The sequence below is a fragment of the Pelophylax lessonae genome (genome assembly GCF_965119305.1).
Source record: "Pelophylax lessonae genome assembly, chromosome: 2".
Taxonomy (NCBI): domain Eukaryota; kingdom Metazoa; phylum Chordata; class Amphibia; order Anura; family Ranidae; genus Pelophylax; species Pelophylax lessonae.
Genome location: NC_138769.1, coordinates 584,874,500 through 584,895,157, shown reverse-complemented (window position 1 = coordinate 584,895,157; position 20,658 = coordinate 584,874,500). Strand labels below are relative to the sequence as shown.

The 20,658-nt window shown below is 49.2% G+C and overlaps 1 protein-coding gene across 2 annotated transcripts in view; it reads right to left on the bottom strand.

Annotated features, from left to right (window-relative positions):
- Positions 1 to 20,046, bottom strand: part of LOC309545542 (TRAF family member-associated NF-kappa-B activator-like) — an 87,329-nt gene extending 67,283 nt beyond the window's left edge. For both annotated transcript variants that reach the window (XM_082244755.1, XM_082244754.1), the window contains exon 1: positions 19,868 to 20,046. The gene's annotated coding sequence lies outside the window, so the exon portion shown is untranslated. The remainder of the gene's footprint in view (positions 1 to 19,867) is intronic.
- Positions 20,047 to 20,658: the final 612 nt, after the last annotated feature.

Sequence of the window (20,658 nt, the reverse complement as noted above, 5' to 3'; positions counted from 1 at the left end):
GTGGGCAGACACTGCGGACATGGTACAGGAGGTGGGCAAACACTGCGGACATGGTACAGGAGGTGGGCAGACACTGCGGACATGGTACAGGAGGTGGGCAGACACTGCGGACATGGTACAGGAGGTGGGCAGACACTGCGGACATGGTACAGAAGGTGGGCAGACACTGCGGACATGGTAGAGAAGGTGGGCAGACACTGCGGACATGGTGAAGGGGGTGGGCAGACACTGCGGACATGGTAAAGGGGGTGGGCAGACACTGCAGGCATGGTGAAGGGAGTGGGCAGACACTGCGGACATGGTGAAGGGGGTGGGCAGACACTGCGGACATGGTGAAGGGGGTGGGCAGACACTGCGGACATGGTGAAGGGGGTGGGCAGACACTGCGGACATGGTGAAGGGGGTGGGCAGACACTGCGGACATGGTGAAGGGGTGGGCAGACACTGCGAACATGGTGAAGGGGGTGGGCAGACACTGCGGACATGGTGAAGGGGGTGGGCAGACACTGCGGACATGGTAAAGGGGGTGGGCAGACACTACGGACATGGTGAAGGGAGTGGGCAGACACTGCGGACATGGTGAAGGAGGTGGGCAGACACTGCGGACATGGTGAAGGGGGTGGGCAGACACTGCGGACATGGTGAAGGGGGTGGGCAGACACTGCGGACATGGTGAAGGAGGTGGGCAGACACTGCGGACATGGTGAAGGGGGTGGGCAGACACTGCGGACATGGTGAAGGAGGTGGGCAGACACTGCGGACATGTGAAGGGGGTGGGCAGACACTGCGGACATGGTGAAGGGGGTGGGCAGACACTGCGGACATGGTGAAGGGGGTGGGCAGACACTGCGGACATGGTGAAGGGGGTGGGCAGACACTGCGGACATGGTGAAGGGGGTGGGCAGACACTGCGGACATGGTGAAGGGAGTGGGCAGACACTGCGGACATGGTGAAGGAGGTGGGCAGACACTGCGGACATGGTGAAGGGGGTGGGCAGACACTGCGGACATGGTGAAGGGGGTGGGCAGACACTGCGGACATGGTGAAGGGGGTGGGCAGACACTGCGGACATGGTGAAGGGGGTGGGCAGACACTGCGGACATGGTGAAGGGGTGGGCAGACACTGCGGACATGGTACAGGAGGTGGGCAGACACTGCGGACATGGTACAGAAGGTGGGCAGACACTGCGGACATGGTAGAGAAGGTGGGCAGACACTGCGGACATGGTGAAGGGGGTGGGCAGACACTGCGGACATGGTAAAGGGGGTGGGCAGACACTGCAGGCATGGTGAAGGGAGTGGGCAGACACTGCGGACATGGTGAAGGGGGTGGGCAGACACTGCGGACATGGTGAAGGGGGTGGGCAGACACTGCGGACATGGTGAAGGGGGTGGGCAGACACTGCGGACATGGTGAAGGGGGTGGGCAGACACTGCGGACATGGTGAAGGGGTGGGCAGACACTGCGAACATGGTGAAGGGGGTGGGCAGACACTGCGGACATGGTGAAGGGGGTGGGCAGACACTGCGGACATGGTAAAGGGGGTGGGCAGACACTACGGACATGGTGAAGGGAGTGGGCAGACACTGCGGACATGGTGAAGGAGGTGGGCAGACACTGCGGACATGGTGAAGGGGGTGGGCAGACACTGCGGACATGGTGAAGGGGGTGGGCAGACACTGCGGACATGGTGAAGGAGGTGGGCAGACACTGCGGACATGGTGAAGGGGGTGGGCAGACACTGCGGACATGGTGAAGGAGGTGGGCAGACACTGCGGACATGTGAAGGGGGTGGGCAGACACTGCGGACATGGTGAAGGGGGTGGGCAGACACTGGGGACATGGTGAAGGGGGTGGGCAGACACTGCGGACATGGTGAAGGGGGTGGGCAGACACTGCGGACATGGTGAAGGGGGTGGGCAGACACTGCGGACATGGTGAAGGGAGTGGGCAGACACTGCGGACATGGTGAAGGAGGTGGGCAGACACTGCGGACATGGTGAAGGGGGTGGGCAGACACTGCGGACATGGTGAAGGGGGTGGGCAGACACTGCGGACATGGTGAAGGGGGTAAGCAGACACTGCGGACATGGTGAAGGGGGTGGGCAGACACTGCGGACATGGTGAAGGGGGTGGGCAGACACTGCGGACATGGTGAAGGGGTGGGCAGACACTGCGAACATGGTGAAGGGGGTGGGCAGACACTGCGGACATGGTGAAGGGGGTGGGCAGACACTGCGGACATGGTAAAGGGGGTGGGCAGACACTACGGACATGGTGAAGGGAGTGGGCAGACACTGCGGACATGGTGAAGGAGGTGGGCAGACACTGCGGACATGGTGAAGGGGGTGGGCAGACACTGCGGACATGGTGAAGGGGGTGGGCAGACACTGCGGACATGGTGAAGGGGTGGGCAGACACTGCGAACATGGTGAAGGGAGTGGGCAGACACTGCGGACATGGTGAAGGAAGTGGGCAGACACTGCGGACATGGTACAGGAGGTGGGCAGACACTGCGGACATGGTACAGGAGGTGGGCAGACACTGCGGACATGGTAGAGAAGGTGGGCAGACACTGCGGACATGGTAGAGAAGGTGGGCAGACACTGCGGACATGGTGAAGGGGGTGGGCAGACACTGCGGACATGGAAAAGGGGGTGGGCAGACACTGCAGGCATGGTGAAGGGAGTGGGCAGACACTGCGGACATGGTGAAGGGGGTGGGCAGACACTGCGGACATGGTGAAGGGGGTGGGCAGACACTGCGGACATGGTGAAGGGGGTGGGCAGACACTGCGGACATGGTGAAGGGGGTGGGCAGACACTGCGGACATGGTGAAGGGGTGGGCAGACACTGCGAACATGGTGAAGGGGGTGGGCAGACACTGCGGACATGGTGAAGGGGGTGGGCAGACACTGCGGACATGGTAAAGGGGGTGGGCAGACACTACGGACATGGTGAAGGGAGTGGGCAGACACTGCGGACATGGTGAAGGAGGTGGGCAGACACTGCGGACATGGTGAAGGGGGTGGGCAGACACTGCGGACATGGTGAAGGGGGTGGGCAGACACTGCGGACATGGTGAAGGGGTGGGCAGACACTGCGGACATGGTGAAGGGAGTGGGCAGACACTGCGGACATGGTGAAGGAGGTGGGCAGACACTGCGGACATGTGAAGGGGGTGGGCAGACACTGCGGACATGGTGAAGGGGGTGGGCAGACACTGCGGACATGGTGAAGGGGGTGGGCAGACACTGCGGACATGGTGAAGGGGGTGGGCAGACACTGCGGACATGGTGAAGGGGGTGGGCAGACACTGCGGACATGGTGAAGGGAGTGGGCAGACACTGCGGACATGGTGAAGGAGGTGGGCAGACACTGCGGACATGGTGAAGGGGGTGGGCAGACACTGCGGACATGGTGAAGGGGGTGGGCAGACACTGCGGACATGGTGAAGGGGGTAAGCAGACACTGCGGACATGGTGAAGGGGGTGGGCAGACACTGCGGACATGAAGGACATACCCATCCATCTACCTACCTACCTGTGTGATATCAGGGGAGCTACTTACCTACCCGGTAGGTAGCTCCCCTGATATTACACGGGTAGGTAAGTAGCTCCCCTCATATCATTGCAAGGCAGTACAAGTTACACATGAAACATCTTCTCCAACTTCCTGGATGCCAGGGCCAGTGTGTGCCCCCCCCCTCACCCTTCCATCCAGATGAGAGGAGCCGGCTCAGTCTGAGTCTGACTTACCCTGCGGTGGATCGGACGGTCGGTCAGTGGCCAGCATGGTGCCCAGCAGCACGGATAGGTAGGTGACGGTGTGGTGACGGTGACCCCCCTCCATAGCTCACGCCCCCCGTAGTCTCGTACTCCTCCTCCAGTCCCGACTCCCGGGCCGGCTTCATCACGCAGGGCCAGGGACACAGGCGGGAAAACTTAAATGAGGAGAGGCGGAGGCAGAGGCGGGCCGTGGGTGGCACTCGTCGTCCGATGTAAATAACTCTCGGGGGCGGAGGCGGTGTCGGGGGTGGAGGCAGAGGCGGGCCGTGGGTGGCAGAGTGACTCGTCCGATGTAATTAACTCCGGGTCGGGGGCGGAGGCGGCGTCGGGGGTGGAGGCAGAGGCGGGCCGTGGCACTCGTCCGACAGGGATCTCCGGAACTGCGCGCCGCACATGCGCAGTTCTGACAGTGCCGCCGCCGCTGTAGATTTACTGCCACTTTTCTCCTGCTACGGGCAGGAGAAAAGTGCCCTGTTTTAACGGGCTGTCCGTAAATCTACGGACGGTTGGCAACACTGGTTATGACTAAAGTGAAGTACCCAGCTCTACACACCCATACCCCCCTGTGGCATAACGGGAACTTGGCGGAGTTCGGGTCCATGTCGGACCCTGAGCTCTGGTGTGGAAAAGGAATATATTTACTTTTTCGCATTTGCTCCAAGGGGACACCATACGTTCATTCGACGACTTGAGCTCCACCAACTCCCTTCCGGCCTCCATGCTTTTTCGCTACTATCAGATCAGGCACGCATTAAGGGCCCAGTTCCCGAAGAGACCCCTCCTTGATTGATTTCATCAAGAGTACTAATCCCCAACACCTGATCTCTATTCTCTACGCTGAGCTCCACACCCCCAGCTCCACAGCCATTGCCTATGCTGCTAAGACCCCCTGGGAGGCGGATGTGGGCACTATAGAAGATGACGAATGGGACGATGCCTTGGGGACGTGCAAGGCGGTGTCCCCTAGATTGTCTGACAGGCTCACCCAGTTGTTCCTCCTCCACCGAACGTATCTAACTCCCTCTGGCCTCCAGAGATACAGGCCTGAACTGTCACCTAACTGTCCAATGTGCCGGACAGCTGTGGGAACTTTCTTCCACCTCCTCTGGAGCTGTCCCCAGCTCCAGGGGTACTGGAAACAGATTGTCACATTCCTTCATGACAAGATGGGCTCCCCCGGCAGCTGGTCCCCAGACAATGCTTGCTGGGTATATACCCGGATGAAGAAATGGATAAAAGCCTACTTGCCTTCCTACAGACCACTTTGTTTATAGCTCGGAAACTTATAGTTACATAGTTACATAGTTACATAGTTAGTGAGGCTGAAAAAAGACACAAGTCCATCCAGTTCAACCTATGATGTGTGTGTGTGTTTGCTTTTAACCGTACATTGTATACCCCTGTATGTTGTGGTCTTTAAGGTGTCCATCCAATAGTTTTTTGAAACTATCAATGCTCCCCGCTGATACGACTGCTTGCGGAAGAGAATTCCACATCCTTACCGCTCTTACAGTGAAGAACCCCTTACGCACTTTAAGGTTAAACCGCCTTTCCTCAAGTTTTAGTGAGTGGCCACGTGTCTTATTGTATCTCCTTTCTCTGAATAGTTTGTTCCTTATGCTAGGGTCGCCAGTACAGTATTTGTACATTGATATCATATCCCCCCTCAATAGTCTCTTCTCCAGAGAGAATAGGTTCAGTGCTTGTAGTCTTTCCTCATAGCTGATGTCCTCCATTCCCCTAATTATTTTTGTTGCCCTTCTCTGGACTTTCTCCAGTTCCAGCACATCCTTCCTGAGGACCGGTGCCCAGAACTGGACAGCATACTCCAGATGTGGCCGGACCAGAGTCTTGTAGAGTGGAAGAATAATCTCTTTATTTCTGGAGTGAATCCCCTTTTTTATACAACCCAGTATTCTGTTGGCTTTGCTTGCAGCGGCTTGGCATTGCATGCCACTGCCAAGCCTGTTGTCTACCAGTACCCCCAGGTCCCTTTCCATCCTAGACTCACCCAGAGGTTCCCCCCCTAGTGAGTAGCTTGCTTTCTGGTTTCTGGCCCCCAAGTGCATTACTTTACATTTTTCTACATTAAATCTCATCTGCCATGTAGTTGCCCACCCCGTTATTTTGTTCAGGTCTGCTTGCAAGATTTGCACATCCTGCATAGAAGATATTGGCATGCCTAATTTAGTATCATCTGCAAATACTGAGATTGTACTAGATATCCCCTCCTCTAGATCATTTATGAATAAATTAAACAGGATTGGTCCCAGGACAGAACTTATTGCCAGAAAATGGATGAGGGACTCCCCGCCCACGTTTGGGGCGTTGAAAGCCGAAGTCAATAATGTCATTCCGTACCATAAAATTATGTACAAAAACAGGGGTAACCTGACCAAGTTCACCAAAATCTGGGATAGATGGGTCCAGAGTCCAGACACTGGGAGTTAAGGCCCTCTATGCATATGGTTGGAGCTCTCTTAGGCGGCAGCACTTTCTCTTTCAGTTGTGTACCTGCAATGTAAATAACTATACACATATCCTGCTTTAATTTTAACTGCATGCATGGACCTTGTTGATACTTATTGTTTTGATATGCTCATTAATGTCAATCAATGTATATCCTGCTTTTTTTGTTCAATAAACTCACTGGTTTCAGAAACAAGCAAGACAACAGATAGACAGTGGGTTAGAGTCAGTGGACTACTGCTGCAATAGTGCACTCACTGCAATGATTTTAAATCACTACTGCAATCAGTGCAAAACTGCTAGAAAAAAAGCTTGACAACAGCTAGACAGTGGATTGGACTGGAGTCAGTGGACTACTGCTGCAGTAGTGCACTCACTGAAATTATTTTAATCACTACTGCAGTTAGTGCAAAACTTCTGCGGAAAAAAAGCTAGACAAAAGCTAGACAGTGGATTGGACTGGAGTCAATGGACTACTGCTGCAGTAGTGTACTCACTGCAATGATCTTAATCACTACTGCAGTTAGTGCAAAACTGTTAGAAAAAAAGCTAGACAAAAGCTAGACAGTGGATTGGAGTGGACACTAGTACTACTACACTTTTCAATACTCCCAGTTAAGTAGAACAATATTATAATGCAGAAAGCAGAACTTTTCAGCATGTTCATGATCACCTGTTAAACGGCTTCTTTTTTTTTTCATATAATGCTGCAACTTCATTAACATGCTCACTTTGTACAGGAGCAGAGGAGGGCAGAGGAGCAGAGAGAGAAAGGTATCTTCCAGCATGGGAAGGAAGTCTTTTGTAGCGTGCCTCATTTTCTTTCCACCACTGAAGAAGATCACCACTTCTTGTGTCAATTACTGGTTCCTTCGAATAGAGATGAATTTCATCATCAAGGCTCATTATTGCAGATTCAGGCCCCAATAAAACACTGAAAATGTCATGATCAATTTGACCACGATGAAGAAGATTCTCTTCTGTTTGTTGTCGTCTTTTTGGACATTTTTCTGTTTTTTGCAGCATGCTTCTCTTTCAGATTATAAAAATGCTGTGCAGGAACCTCCTGCACCTCAGAAGAGAAAGCATGGTTCTTGTATCGAGGATTCAAAAGACTTGCCAGCACAACATTTTTAATCTCTTCTCTTCTTCTTAAAACATATATCAGTCAAAGCTCTTTGGCTTGACAGACCATTGTTGTGTGCCATGACACAAGATGAAGTCTGACATATCAGCAGGCCTCATTCCTTTCCGCATGTTTGCTCCGCTGTCTCGAAGGAGCACAAGCATCGCTCGGTCTTTGGTGATTCCCCATTCTTCAAGCATACCTAGAAACATTTCTCTACTGTACTCCCCAGTGTGGGATCCTTGCATCACTTTTGTATTCAAGACCAATTGCCTTTTTGTCCATCCGCTGTCAATGAAGTGGCATGTAAGATTAATTAGTGACTCTGTTTGTCCTCCTCCTGACCAGCAGTCAGTCGTGAATGAGAGTGAGTTGTCAGCATTCTCTGGTTGCAGCATAGCCTTTACTTTCTCAACGACCTTTTGGTGAATCTTTCCCAGCATTTTGGTTCGATAATACTTCTCGCTCTTCAGTGTGTACCTTGGCTCAAGTATGGACATCAACCGCTTAAATCATGAGTCAGACACCATTGTAAATGGCTGGTTATCAGTGACCATCATCTCTGTGATTGTCCAGCAGTTGTGACCTTCCATCTGAATCTAGACTGTGACACCTGTTTTTTTTAAACATATCTGTTATTGTTGCCTGGGATAGTGGAGGAGGTATTTCAAAATCACATTGATATTAATTTTGTTTTTTCTAAGCTGCATGATATAATTCAATATGATGAACTCTTATATGGGTCCAAAGATATGACGTATTTTTGCTTTTTGCAGTTACTGATCCCATGCTTAAATTATTTGTGCATGTGTTGCACACTGCTGCTTTTCCTGGAGATGGTTGAGACGAGAAATAGTCCCAGACCACACTTTTACTTTTTCTGTCTTTATCCATCTCCATTGCAATTTGAAAGAGACAATAAGGTTAAAAAAATGGCTGGCTGGCTGGCTGCTGGCACCCTGGCCTGCTGTGGGTGGCTTGCTGGCATCCTGTTGTGGGTCGGTGGCTGAAGCCTGGCAGTGTGGGTGGCTTACTGGCAACCTGTTGTGGGTCGGTGGCTGACGCATGGCAGTGTGGGTGGCTGGCTGGCACCCTGCTGTGGGTCGGTGGCTGATGCCTGGCAGTGTGGGTGGCTTGCTGGCACCTTGTTGTGGGTCAATGGATGATGCCTGGCAGTGTGGGTGGCTTGCTGGCACCCTGTTGTGGGGTGGCTGGCTGCTGTCACCCTGTTGTGGGTTGGTGGCTGACGTCTGACAGTGTGGGTGGCTTGCTGGCACCCTGTTGTGGGGTGGCTGGCTGCTGTCACCCTGTTGTGGGTCAGTGGATGACGCCTGGCAGTGTGGGTGGCTGGCTGGCACCCTGTTGAGGGTCGGCGGCTGATGCCTGGTAGTGTGGGTGGCTTGCTGGCACCCTGTTGTGGGTCGGTGGCTGATGCCTGGCAGTGTGGGTGGCTTGCTGGCAACCTGTTGTGGGTGGCTGGCTTGGTGTCACTCTGTTGTGGGTGGCTGGCTTGCTGGAACACTGTGGTGGGTGGCTGGCTTTGTGTCACCCTGTTGTGGGAGGCTGGCATGTTAGAACACTGTGGTGGGTGGCTGGCCTGATGTCACCCTGTTGTGGGTGGCTGACTTGGTGTCACCCTGTTGTGGTTGGCTGGCTTGCTGGAACACTGTGGTGGGTGGTTGGCTGGGTGTCACCATGTTGTGGGTGGCTGGCTTGCTGGAACACTGTGGTGGGTGGCTGGCTTGGTGACACCCTGTTGTGGGTGGCTGACTTGGTGTCACCCTGTTGTGGGTGGCTGGCTTGCTGGAACACTGTGGTGGGTGGCTGGCTTGGTGTCACCCTGTTGTGGGTGGCTGGCTTGCTGGAACACTGTGGTGGGTGGCTGGCTTTGTGTCACCCTGTTGTGGGAGGCTGGCATGTTAGAACACTGTGGTGGGTGGCTGGCCTGATGTCACCCTGTTGTGGGTGGCTGACTTGGTGTCACCCTGTTGTGGTTGGCTGGCTTGCTGGAACACTGTGGTGGGTGGTTGGCTGGGTGTCACCATGTTGTGGGTGGCTGGCTTGCTGGAACACTGTGGTGGGTGGCTGGCTTGGTGACACCCTGTTGTGGGTGGCTGACTTGGTGTCACCCTGTTGTGGGTGGCTGGCTTGCTGGAACACTGTGGTGGGTGGCTGGCTTGGTGTCACCCTGTTGTGGGTGGCTGGCTTGCTGGAACACTGGTGGGTGGGTGGCTGGCTTGGTGTCACCCTGTTGTGGGTGGCTGGCTTGGTGTCACCTTGTGGTGGGTGGGTGGCTGGCTTGCTGGAACATTGTGGTGGTTGGCTGGCTTTGTGTCACCCTGTTGTGGGTGGCTGGCTTTGTGTCATCCTGTTGTGGGTGGCTGGCTTGCTGGAACACTGTGGTGGGTGGCTGGCTTGGTGTCACCCTGTTGTGGGTGGCAGGCTTGGTGTCACCCTGTTGTGGGTGGTTGGCTTGGTGTCACTCACCCTGGCCTGTTGTGGGTGGCTGGCTTGCTGGAAAACTGTGGTGGGTGGCTGGCTTGGTGTCACCTTGTGGGTGGCTGGCTTGCTGGAACCCTGTTGTGGGGTGGGTGGCTGGCTGCTTGCACCCTGTTGTGGGATGGGTGGCTGAATGCTGGCCTGGCACCCTGTTGTGGGTCGATGGCTAGCGGCTGGCACCCTGCTGTGGCTGGCTGGCTGGCACCCTGTGGTGGGTGGGTGGCTGGCTATCACCCTGTGGTGGGTGGCTGAGGCCAGGGCCTGTGGGTGGCTGGCTGGCTGGCACCGTGACCGGACTGCAGCTGCACACACTGTCCGAGGCTGTCCAAGGCGTGGGAGGCAGTCTTAGAAGGCAGAACATGTCAAATGAAAGGGCCAGCGCGGAGACACGTGAAGCAACACACGCAATGACGTCACGTGTGCGCCACACACAATATCGGCAATATCGGTAACTTCTGGTGCAGATTTGGATATATCGGGGAAAGTGCATATCGGCCCTCGATATATTGGCCTTGCCAATATTCGGTCAATCCCTAATATGTATACACATTTTTTGGCACTTTGAGCACAGAGAACTTTGAAAAGAGACATCTCTGTCTGATTTACAGAGGAAAAGCATTGGAAAGCAATTGGAAACTTTGTGAAGGACTATTATGTTAGAGCTCACTAACGAGATAGGAAAGGTGGTTTTTGTATTTTTTTTGTTTGAAATTATTCATGCACAGGAGCACTTTATGTGAATGATGAATTTATTTGTTTCACACAGTTGATTATTAGTAGATAATAGAACCAGGATAACACAATTGAGTGCTGTGTACTAAAGTTTAATAATAAATATTTAAAAGTCCAAAAAAATCACAGCACATGAGGAGCTGTATTATGATTAAGCATCTGTGACGTGAAACGTTTTAACACTTGATTTTCACGGTTCACGGTTAACAGTGTGTGGTAGGGATCGACCGAATATCGGCAAGGCCGATATATCGAGGGCCGATATGCACTTTCACCGATATATCGGAATCGGCCCTGGAGGTTACCGATATTGCCGTGACGTCATTGCGTATGTTGCGCCATGTGCCTCCGCGCACTGGGACAGCTTCTGCCTTCTTAGGCCGCCTCTCTCAGCCTTGTCTGGAGTCGGGGAGTCTCGGGACAGTGAGTGTACACAGTGCACACAGTGTGTTTAACACAGCCGCCACATACATACACCCACCCACAGCTGCCCGGTGCCAGCCAGCCACCGACACACCCACAGGCCTGTACCAGCCAGCCACAGGCCCTACCTGTACCAGTTAGCCAGCCACAGGCCCTGGACCTATACCAGCCAGCCACCCACCACACAGAGTGCCAACCAGCCACCCACCAAAGGGTGCCAGCCAGTCAGCCACCCACCACAGGGTGCCAGCCAGCCACCCACCACAGGGTGCCAGCCAGTCAACCAGCCACCCACCACAGGGTGCCAGACAGTCAACCAGCCACCCACCACAGGGTGCCAGCCAGCCACCCACCACAGTGCCAGCCAGCTACCCATCAAAGGGTGCCAGCCAGCCAGCCACCCACCAAAGAGTGCCAGCCACCAAAGGGTGCCAGCGAGCACAGTCACAGATTTGTGTTGAAAATTGTGTTTATTTTGCAAAACTTTAAATGTTCAAAATATCGGCCCATATTGGCCGATACCAATATGCAATGGCCAAAATATCGGTATCGGCAACGAAAAACCGATATTGGTCGATCCCTAATGTGTGGTCATCCAACTTCTGTCCTTTGGCATATTCTTTAGAGTTCTTTTGTCTTTGTTTGTCCTATATTGTTAAAGTGTATGTATAGTATGTCTACTCTGTATGTTGTAAAGCACTACAGGATAAAATAAAAGGGCTCATATACACGTACTTCAACTTTAACACACATTAAAGCGATTATCGCTTCAACACGCATTTGTGATGTGTATTTGATGTTTCTGTATTGCTTCGGTGATGCTTCAGCGTTCTTGAAGCTTTAATGAAGCTTCCCCTGTTTGTGTTGATTTTTTATTTGTTTTAAAGGGGCCCAGTAGAACCATGGCTCAGTAATACCCCCACTCAGCAGATCCCCGGCTCATTAGTACCCCCTGTTCAGCAGATCCCCTACTCAGTAGTACCCCCAGCTTTCCTGATCCCCCCGCTCAGTAGTAACCCCCAACTCTGCTGATGCCCCACTCAGTAGTACCCCTAGCTTTCCTGATCCCCGGCTCAGTAGTAAACCCCAGCTCTGCTGATCACCCACTAAGTAGTAACGCCCAGCTCTGCTGGTCCTTTGGTTTGCTGATTTCCCCTTTCCTCACCCTGTCCCTGCTCACCTGCCACCATATTGCTCCCACGTTGCTCACCACGTGTGACATTGCTAGTTTCTTTATCATACATCCCGGGACACAGAGCTGGTAATAATGACTGTCTGGGCTTCATTTAGGTGACTGGACACTGGCAATCAATAGACAGGAAGTTCCTCCCATATAACCCCTCCGATACAGGAAGAACCTTTTTTTTTCGCCAGAGTCTTGAAGGTAGTGGTCATGGCTGTTAAAGCTCCTCAATCCTAAGAATGATGTCCCAGTTTAGGGGCGTTCTGATCGGATCCATTTGAATGGCTAAGTGCTAAAAGGATGGCACCTGAGCCTTGTCTAAGAAGACCCAAGGTTTTGCCTGTAATGTGACCCATCTGGACGCTGGACCCTGATAAATGGAACCCTGGTTACTCCCAGGGAGTTTTCCAGCAGGGTGTGCTACAGGTGTAAGGGTGTGAACCCCATGAAAAAGGGGGACTGACAAAGCCCATGATGGGTGAAGTTTGGGTCATTTAAGGATCCTGCGGCGGGACTGGTAAGTTTTTCCCTCTCTTTTTTAGAAAAAAAAAAGAGAGATCTGTCGTTCTGGTCTTTCTCCCAGTGGCCACTGGGGGCAGTGTACTGCTCATGCCCTGTGTACTTCTCAGGAGTATTGGACTGCAGTGTCTCCTCCAGCCACTAGGGGGAACAGGTTTGCTCAGTATGGCCTACTCCTGTAAAGACGGGAAGTATAAGGGTGGCCATTTTTGGTGCACCATGTGGGCTGAAGGATCAGCAAGGCCTCTGAGACATAACTTCAGCCCATGGCTACATTTCTAAGGGTAAGCTAGATGACCAGTCAAGGCATAAAGGTATACTTACTGCGTAATCCAGGGGGCTTGTACAACTGTTTGTAGATACACCCCTGTACGGGTATCAGTGCACTTTAAGGAGTTATGTCTCCACAATAGCATGCATTTGGTCTGCAGCAACTTATTTGTAGGCGGTTTTGAAGCAGCATTAAGGCTGTATTGGAGCCTATATGCTTGGTGTATCCTGCAAAATCAGTTGGGGCCAAGTGCAGTTGAGCTGGTGCAGCATAGTAAACATGTTCATGCCTGCTTACTTGCACAAACACATGCCTGCTTACTTGCATGAACACATGCCTGCTTACTTGCATAGGTGCGTTTTTGCATAGAAGCATGTTTGCATTGGCACATGCTTGCATGAATGCATGCTTACTTCTATACATGTTTGCATAAACTCGTATTGCATAAATGCATGGACACGTATTTTCATGTTTGCGTAAACGTGTGTTTGCATAAGTGCGTGGTTGCATAAACACATGGTTGCATAGACGCATGCTTTCTAATTCCATGGTTGCATGTAGCGTGGATGCATGTTTGCATGGGTACGCATGTTTGTGAGAACACGTGTTTGCATAAATGCATATTTGCATAAAATGCATGCTTACATGCTTCCATAAATGAATGCTTTCATAACACGCATATTGCATAAAAGCATATATGCTTATTTGCCTTGAACTGCATGCATATCTGCTTAATTGCCTTGATCCTTAAGGATCCAGCAGATAAAAGGTTGGAATCCTTACTTAAAATATAGGAAGAAGGAAACCTAAGCGCTACCAGTGAGGTACAGAATAATGTGGGGTCAGAAAATGGTGAATATGGTGGAACACCAGAAATCAGCCGCTAATTCAGTAGTGTCACAACATACTGAAAAAGATATAATAGGAAGAGGGAATCAGCGCTTAATTTCTAAGAGTGGTGGACCACAGATAAAATAGTGAGTAAAAAAATGTGACCGATATGAACGTAAGAATAAAAAGGATGAGTATAAAAGATGATGTTGAGACAATGATAATAAAAGGCAATAAAACGACAATCCAAGTATAACAATGTGGACGATATATAAAGTGCTGAAGAGCTAGTAAATAAATCAATAAAGTGATCAGTGCCAAATATAGATCATATACAGTAAGTGATGGAAAATAAATCTTAATAATGACTGTGAGCAACAGACCGGTTGCACAATAAGGGTGATATATAAAATCAATATCCTGTGCAGGTGAAAGTGCAGCTGATATTCAATGGTGCAAGATAATAATCAGAAGTGCAAAAAATAATGGCCAGCATAAAAATTTTGTAAGATGCCTAGATGCAACAAAATACAAAATATATATATATATATATATATATATATATATATATATATATATATATATATAAAAAATATATATATAACACAAAGTCCCAAACAAATATGTGCATAAAATAAGGTGCTAATAGTATCAAGTGAAGATGATAAAAGTTCATATGTGATCCAGTGACATAAAAGGAACACTTCCGGTGACAGCCAAGTGCGATTTATCGTGAGCTGAGAATCCAAATTAAGTGCAATGGCCGCTCACCTCCATTAACACTCAAATTAGCGTTTTGGTGTAATCAATCACCATAGGGGACCTCCAGACGTTCTCCAATGATATAGGGGGCTTATGGATGTGAAAGAATATAATGCCCAATAAATATTCCTTTTCTTTCTACAGGATCCTCTCTCAGGCAGATATGGATTGGTGTTCTGGTAGATTCCTGGGACACTCGCTCATCAATAATGATAAGAGGGGGCTCTCATAGTGTAGTAAATTCAGTTTAATGTAACACAAAACATAGCAAACTTACAGTTAAAAACGAAGAGATGCCAGCTGTAAACAGAAAACCACCGCCGATGCGGTAAGTTCTGATACTTCCGGTCTCGTGCACTCCCCGGCTCCGCCGCTCCTTATTCTTATTCTTACTCCCCTTATTCTTACGTTCATATTGGTCACATTTTTTTACTCATTATTTTATCTGTGGTCCACCACACTTAGAAATTAAGCGCTGATTCCCTCTTCCTATTAAATCCTTACTTAAAGCTTCCTTTGTCGTCGCTGGCTCTGCTGTTTAACCAGCTATAGCGGCAATAGGGGTTTGCCAATCCTTAAAGGTTCGCTTTAAAAGGGGGGAATCTTCTGAAGATTTAGTGGAGTTTCCTCGTGCCTTGTGTTTTGCGGTAGATGCCCTTAAGGATTCTATCCAACAGATTTCCCGAGTTGTTTTTCTCTCTGTTAATATGTGCAGAGTACTACGGCTTAAGAATTGGTCAGAAGAATTACCTTGTAAGAAACTACTGACAGCTTTTCCGTTTCATGGGGAACCTCTCTTTGGTGATGCTTTGGATAAATACATCAGAAGATTTCAAGTGGAAAAAGTTTATTTTTACCAGTAAAAGAAGGATTAAACATCCATCTTTTAAAGCTCAAAGTGTTACGGTGCTTCCTAACATGTCAGCTTCTAAGCAGTTCCGACGGCCTCAGGCGTCAGGGTTTAGAAGACCCTGGGTCCAAAGGCCTGTTAAATGAGGTTCTAAATTCGCCTTATGAAGGGGCGCCCCCACTTGTTTGGGTGGAGGGGGAGGCTCCTACAGTTCTCAGAACTTGGGGAGGAGAGGTGCAGGACAGGTGGGTCTTGTCCACAGTGGCACGGGGCTACATGATAGAGTTCTGAGAGTTTTCTCCTTCTTGGTTTCTGGGTTCAAATGTCCCTGTTTGCTCAGTAAAAAGGAAGTCCCTGTTCCAGGCCCTGGAACATTTGTGGGTACAGGGCGTGATTTTGGAGGTTCCAACCAGCGAAAGGTTCACGGGTTTTTACTCAAATCTCTTTACAGTGCCAAAAACCAAATGGCGAGGTAAGACCCATTCTAGAATTTTCTCAAAGCTCTGAACCAGTACCTGACTGTTCGGTCTTTTTGCATGGAATCAATTCGCTCTGTGGTAGCCTGTCTAGGAAGAGGAGATTTTCTGGCTTCCATAGATATCAAGGATGCATACCTCCATGTACCAATTTTCAGGCTCCCTCAGAGGTTTCTGCGTTTTGCAGTAGGGCAGTCCCATTTTTAGTTTGTGGCTCTAAACGTTCGGTCTGGCCACAGCTCCCCGGGTGTTTACAAAATCTTGGCCCTGGTGAAGGCCCGGGTCTTCTATGGTTTCAGGGCATCTCAGTAATGGGTTACCTAGACGACCTGCTGATCAAGAATTAGTCAGGACCAGGTCTAAAACGGGATGTTTCCCAGACCGTCCAGTTTTTAGAAGATCTGGGTTGGATTGTGAACTTAGAAAAGTCAGCCTTGAGGCCTGTTCAGATTCTGAAATATTTAGGTCTGATTCTCGATACTGCTCAGGCAAAGGATTTTCTTGCCATTAAAAGGTTCTGGCCCTGAAAGGTCTAGTGCGGTTGGTAAGAGGGAAAAGGTTTCCCTCTATACTGCTGTGCATAATACTACTAAGCAAGATGGTGTCCTCATTCGAAGCAGTCCCTTATGCGCAATTCCACTCCAGACTGTTACAGAATGTTCCAGTATTTTGTCCGCTTGGATCTCCCAATGTTTCTTTCACCAAGGGTAAGACAGGATCTGGCCTGGTGGCTGGTCCTCAGCAACCTAAGCAGGGGGAAATATTTTCTGCCTGTGACCTGGAAGGTATTAACCACAGACGCCAGCCTTGTCGGCTGGGGAGCGGTCCTGGAGGAAATCTCTATCCAGGGAAGGTGATCTATTTTCTTTCAGAAACCAATAGCAACGCACTCTTTGGTGTGGGCTTTTTTTTGCAAGGTGTGATTCGCACGGTTCTGCTAGTCAAGCCACCCTTATGTCCTTGAGACTTAAATCTTGTGCTCTCTGTGCTACAGAGGCAACCCTTTGAGCCTATCTGGCATATTCCTTTGGTTCTCTTGATAGGGAAATTTGTCTTTTTGGTTGCCAGAACCTTGACCAGAAGGGTGTCAGAATTGGCGGCTTTTTCCTGCAAAGAGCCATTTTGATCCTTCATCAGGACTGGGCTGTCTTACGCCCTCATCCGGCCTTTTTTGCCTAAGGTAGGTTCCGGTTTTCATCTTAAGCAAGATATTGTTCTACCTGCCTTTTTTCCAAGTCCTCAGACTACGGAGGAGAAATTGTTGCATTCTCTTGTTGTAGTACGAGCAGTCAAAGTCTATTTAAAAATGTCAGCACTAATTTGTAGTACTGATGCTTTCTTTATCCTGCCAGAAAGCCCTATGAAATGCCAAGGAGCAACTAGTTCTACTATTTCCAAGTGGATTTGTCAAGTAATTGCGCAGGCATATAGCTTAAAGGGTAAAGTTCCATCCTTTAGGTTAAAAGCTCACTCTACCAGGAGGGTAAGTGCTAAATGGGCAGTGCATCTTTAGGTCTATGGCTCAGATTTGCAAAGCTGCTACCTGGCCCTCAGTTCATATAGTCACAAACTTTTACAAAGTGGATGTGAGAGCCCGAGAAGGGGCTCAGTGTTGTAGTAGCGTGTTTCAGGCAGCAGTATAAGCTCTTTCTTTCTCAGGGGCGATTTTGGGGTTACTGTGTCCCCTCCCCCCCCCCCATGGGCATTGCTTTAGGACTTCCCAGATAGTCATTATTACCGACTCTGTGTCCCGTGATGTACGATAAAGAAAATAGGATTTTGCCTTCAACTTACCTGTAAAATCCTTTTCTTGGAGTACATCATGGGACACAGAGTTCCCTCCCCTCTTTTCTGGGATCTTCATTGCTTGCTTCAAAAACTGAGGTTCTTCCTGTATGGGAGGGGTTATATGGGAGGAACTTCCTGTCTAATCACCAGGTAGCGTATAACCCATATAGTCATTATTACCAGCTCTGTGTCCCATGATGTACTCCAAGAAAAGGATTTTACAGGTAAGTTGAAGGAAAAATCCTATTTTCTCCTGCTCTGGTCCCACAGCTCTGCTGCTCAGTCCTCTCTCTGCGGTTCCCACTCACCTTCTGCTATAGTGTTCTCATGTTGCACACCATGTGTGCCTTCTAGTTGTTCCACTTCTGGACTGGACCCCGCTTACCATCCTGCTGCTCCATACTGCATATCGGATCTAATAGTAAGCAGAACTGTCTTTATGTCTCTGCAGCAACCAAATTGTTCCTTTTTCAAAGCAGGTGCCAATCTGATTTTGTTCTGCAGCAGACTTTAAAACATCATTGTTTAAGAGTGAGAGATAGGCAATTAGCTTTTTGATATAATGTTTCGAGCACTGAATGTGATGTCCTACCCTAAGTTCTCCCATACACTAACTCTCCCTGTAACTCTAACACTATGCATCCCTCTAACCCTAGCACTAATCCTAACACTATGCCACCCTGTAACCCTAACACTAATCCTAACACTATACCACCCTGTAACCCTAGCACTAACCCTCACACTTACTTTTCCTGTTACCCTAGTACTATCCCTCCTTGTCGCCCTAACTTGTAGCCCTAACATTAACTACAATATATGGCTATTTTTTAGCCCTAAAACTAGCCCTCCCTGTAACACTAGCCATCCATGTAACCCTAACACTAAGCCTCCCTGTATTCATAATGCTAACCCTTTCTGTGACCCTATCACCACCCCTCACACTAACCTTCCCTGTAAACCTAACACTAGCCCATCCTGTAACCCCAATACCAACCATCACTCTAAAGCATTGTACACATGAGCAGAATATCGGATAAATAATTGTCCATTTTTTGTTGCATGCTAGACTCATGTCGAAAAAAAAAGAGGTTGCTCAACTTACAAAACATTTTTTATAACAATAGACAACTTCGGAAGTGATGTAATGTGTTGAATTGCTTTGTATGCATTCTTTCGTTTCCAAGCATGCATACTCTTGCCCTTCTGATTTTTTTTTGGACAAAAACTGTACTAATTAAATGAAAATTGGATGATGTGTTCACTTATGATAAAAATTTTCTAGCCTGCACCTTCAGTTTTTGTCGCCTGAAAAGTCAGAATCAGCTGTTAATCGGGAGAATATTCATTGTACAAAATTTTTCTTCCAATCTTTTTATCGTGCGCATGGGCCTCAAGGCTCTCTGTAATCCTAAAACCAACTCCCCCTTATATAAACCTAACATCTTGTTTGTATCATAAATTCTGTTGTACTAAGATCCTCTGCGCCAAAGATTAACCCTTCCTGCGCAGAGGTTCTGCCAGAATCTCCTAAATTGGCAATCATATAAAAAAGACCCAGTAATTAGTAGGTACTGATGATTTAAACAGGTGATGGACTGAAAGTGACACTCAGCACTACTGCTAAGCAGGGTAGACATTTACCAACAATACAAATACTGCTTAAATGACATGTGAACAAATAGACTTCTCTTTCGTCACTCCGCATTTCAGAAAAAATATATATTTTTTTAAAATACATTTTCCCTGATAGTTGTCTTCCAAGGTGCATTCTGAGTTGTGTGGTACCCAACATTGCCTCACAACCCTGCCAATTTAACAAGATTGTGTAGCATTCATTTACTAAGTATATTATAAAACAACCCTTCCATACAAAGTACACCAGCCCACACTAGTGTATACGCATGTGCAAACTATTTTCATGGTAGTGGAGCTCCTCCACTCCTGTCCTGAACCGGGCTCTTTTGAGTCTGAGCAAACTACAGAAGTTTCTATAATTGAACTTACACATAAAAGGCTCAGACATGTCAGTTCTTCAGTCAAATGCAAGAAATACCATTCTGGCCTACTTATGATACTATGACTAGAGATGGTTGTTGTTTATATTTTGAAGTATGTTGCACATAAAAAGTGGTTACTAGAAGCACTTACCTCCCAAGACTGTAACCTGTCAGAAATACCCCAGTGAATTCAACGTCCAGTAAAACTGCACAGCATCCAAAAGCTATTCAATAAGCTTAAAAGAGTCTTAAGCAAAAGCCTTTTCAAAAGTTTTTCTGAATACACTGAAGAGCTGTGCATATGTTTTCGTTCCTGTTATTCTAACAGTATTGGCTATGCAGTACGGGGAAATTCCCAGCTGCATTATTCTGAAATTGAAACGTACAACCCACAAAAAACAGGAAGCACGTTGTCCTGCAGCATGTAGAATTAGCAGTTAAGGCCATTGCAAGACCCATGATTGAAAGGTGATACTGCATATTAGATCAAATATGTTGGGAAGGAAACAGGAGGTCAGAGAAATTCAGCCAGGGGAAAAAAGTTGCACCCTGGCCCTTTCCCTCAGCACATTAACAGCCCTACTAACTATCCTGTTTCAACATGAATAGAAGGAAATTAAAAGAGAAGTTTGGCTTTTTTTTTTAGTAAACATACTTACCTAGGTGGATGCAGTATAGGTCTAATGCTGCATCTGTCACCCGCAGCTTCTAAGACTGAGAACTGAGCGATCAAACACAGTTCTCAGTGGTCCGTGAGCAGAAAGTTAGTGGCTCTCAGCCGCTCACTGAGAGGCCGAGCCAGGTGCTGGTCCAGGCTCCTGGGTGGATCTCCACCATATGGTCGCAATCTTTCCCCAAGCCTGGACCGGCTCGGTCACGTCAGCCGACAGCGGTCTTTTCTGCTGAAAACGGGTCATAGGAGTGCAGAATGAACTACACTCC